Here is a 3,330-nt window from a genome sequence, read left to right as displayed (position 1 = left end):
GAATTTTTCGTTTGGTTTCGGTTCCGGTTCGGTTCCACTAATTTTGCCACCCCTTATTCATGATCATTGGAAATATTCAGTTTCGGTTTGGTTTGATCCCCAAATCGAACCAAACCAAAATTTGAATCGGTTTGGTTAAAATTTCGGTTTGGTTCCGGTTTGGTTCGTGTCGGTTCGGCCAATTTTGCCATCCCTCCCCAATTCTATATTTGTACTAGTGGCAAATGGGACAGTAGGAAATGCTACATTTGCCAATGCAAAATATACAATGGATTTCATGACTGCCAATAGATCCCATATCTCCTCTTCACTTCTCCCATTCACAATTCAAAATCTCCCAAAACCCACCTCTAATTTCAAATTCAAACTTAACCACAATCCACAGCCAAACTCCTCTCCACCACATGAGAACACCACTTTGGAACAGACTAAGCAAATCCATGCTCACCTGATCAGAACCCACTTCCATAACAATTCAAATTTTAGCCTTACAGCTCAATTCAACTTCCTCATTACCTCTTACATAAAAAACAACAGACCAAAAAATGCCATGAACATCTACATCTACATAAGAAATACAGACACATATTTGGATAATTTCACAATACCTTCAGTCCTCAAAGCATGCAGCCAGCTTTCCATGATCCAGCAAGGGAAAGAGATTCATGGGTTGGCCTTGAAAATTGGGTTTGATTGGGATGTTTTTGTACATAATTCTTTGATACAAATGTACTCTGAATGCGGAAACATAGATTGTGCAAGGCGGGTGTTTGATAAAATGCCTGAAAGAGATGTAGTCTCTTGGAGTACCATGATTCGAAGTTATAGTCGTACCAGATTATTCAATGAAGGTCTCCATTTGACCAAAGAGATGTATAATTTGCAAGTAAAGCCTAGCCAGATTGCCATGATAAACATGGTCAACCTCTTTTCAGAGATAGGGGTTTTGAAGATGGGGAGGACAATGCATTCTTATGTTATAAAGAACACCGGTTTCGAAAGGGTCGAAATTAAGACTGCTTTGATAGACATGTATGTCAAGTGTGGAAGTATAATTCCAGCTAGAAGGATATTCAATAGAATGTCGGATAAAAGCATTGTGTCATGGACAGCTATGATCGCAGGTTACCTTCGCTGCGGACAATTAAAAGAGGGAGTGGAACTTTTTCATGAGATGCATGAAGAGAATGTCTTTCCAAATGAGATTACAATGCTAAGTCTAGTTTTAGAGTGTGGGTTTAGAGGAGCTTCGGAATTGGGCAAATGGCTACATTCTTACATGATAAAACATGGATTTGTTATGTCTCTTGTATTGGGTACTGCCTTGATTGATATGTATGGGAAGTGTGGTGAAATTAGGAGTGCTAGAGCTCTATTTGATGGTATTGATGAGAGGGATATTATGACGTGGACTGCGATGATATCAGGATATGCACAAGCCAAATGCCTTGAGCAGGCTTTTGAGCTCTTTTTTCGAATGAAAGAAGAGAACATGAGGCCCAATGAGGTAACCATGGTTAATCTCCTTATACTGTGTGGAGAGTCAGGAGCTCTTGATCTAGGCAAATGGGTACACAGTTTCATAGACAAACAGGGGATTAAATCTGATGTTGTACTGGCAACTGCATTGGTTGATATGTATGCAAAATGCGGGGACATAGAGGGAGCTCGTAGAATTTTCGCTGAGGTTTCGAATAGAGATATATGTATCTGGAATGCCATGATTGGTGGGTTAGCTATGCATGGTCATGGCAGGGAAGCAATTGAACTCTTCTCACAAATGGTGAAAGTGAAGATGAAACCAAATGACATTACATTTATAGGAGTCTTGCATGCTTGTAGTCACGCAGGATTGGTAGAAGAGGGACGCAAATTTTTTAGTCGAATGGAGGAGGATTTTGGATTGATTCCGAAGGTAGAACACTACGGATGTATGGTAGATCTTCTCGGTCGAGCTGGACTACTTAACGAGGCATATGAAATGATAAAAAGTATGCCTTTTAAGCCCAACACTATAGTTTGGGGAGCTTTGCTTGCTGGTTGTAAGCTTCATAAGAATACAAGTTTAGGGGAACTGGCAGCAAGAGAGCTTCTTGAGTTAGAGCCTCATAACTGTGGTTACAATGTACTAATATCGAATGTCTATGCAGCGGCAAATAGGTGGAATGATGTTGCAGAGGTGAGAAAAACTATGAAGGATACAGGGATTAAAAAGGCACCAGGGTTGAGTTCAATTGAATTGAATGGCTCTATTCATGAATTTGTTATGGGAGATGATTCACACCCACAAACAAAGGAAATACGTGAAATGCTATCCGAAATGAGCAAGAAACTAAAAGAGGTAGGGTATGTATCAAACACCTCGGCTGTGTTGCTTAATATAGATGAGGAAGAGAAAGAAAGTGCACTTACTTATCATAGTGAGAAACTGGCAATGGCTTTTAGTTTGATTAGTACAGCTCCATACACAACAATTCGAATTGTTAAGAACCTTAGAATATGTGATGACTGTCACAATGTTACTAAGCTTCTCTCCAAGATATATGGCAGAGTAATTATTGTACGGGACCGCAATAGGTTTCACCATTTCAGTGAAGGATCTTGTTCTTGCGGAGATTATTGGTAGCTATTGAAAAAATTCTCTCAAATTAAACTATGAATGATTTGTAATTTACAATCAAATTTATAGTTCAACTGGGTCTTAATTGTTGTGTGGGTGAAAAAAGAAACTACAAGAAGTTTGAAAGAATAAAGACAAAGGAAAAGTAGAATGTGAAGCAAAAACAAAACAAAAAAAGTGTTGTGGGTGTTTAACTTTTAGGTTTGGCTTTGGGTATCAAAACCTATGGCATTTGAGCATTTTTCTTTGAAAATTTTCACTGCCATTTGAATCCTCTTGATGTATGGACTACGGAGATTGCAGGAGGATTTGGTTTCCCCAACGTAAAGATTGGAGGATATATTTGTGGTGAGAGATTGGGGTTTGTTGTTCCTATGAAGGTAATCTTTGTATTCTTAAAATTTCTTGTATTTCCTCCAAGTTTTGGGCAAAAAGCTTGAGAGATGTTGTATTACATTAACCATTTTAATTAGTGGAGCTTTTCTTCAGATTTGTCCCCGTATTTTTTCACTCTTCATTGGAAGTGTTCATTGTAAATCTTTGGTGTTCTCTTATGTGATTGCTCTCTTGGTGGTTGATTAATTGTCTCCCTTAGACTTGTTCATTTTTGCTTGGTTTAATCCTATTACTTGGTGATTACAGATTTGATACTTGTTGGTTTAATTCAAACATAGACTTCCTTTGGCAATCTCATTGGTTTTTACCTAATG

The 3,330-nt window shown here is 38.4% G+C and overlaps 1 pseudogene; it reads left to right on the top strand.

The window, feature by feature from the left end:
• The first annotated feature begins 219 nt into the window (after positions 1-219).
• Positions 220-3,108, top strand: LOC143881182 (pentatricopeptide repeat-containing protein At3g26782, mitochondrial pseudogene; annotated as a pseudogene).
• The last annotated feature ends 222 nt before the right edge of the window (positions 3,109-3,330 follow it).

The sequence above is a fragment of the Tasmannia lanceolata genome, unplaced genomic scaffold (genome assembly GCF_043159265.1).
Source record: "Tasmannia lanceolata isolate RefF3 unplaced genomic scaffold, GAP_Taslan_0.1 ptg000007l, whole genome shotgun sequence".
NCBI classification, from domain to species: domain Eukaryota; kingdom Viridiplantae; phylum Streptophyta; class Magnoliopsida; order Canellales; family Winteraceae; genus Tasmannia; species Tasmannia lanceolata.
The sequence above is the reverse complement of the archived record's forward strand: the minus strand, read 5'-3'. Positions and strand labels throughout refer to the sequence as shown.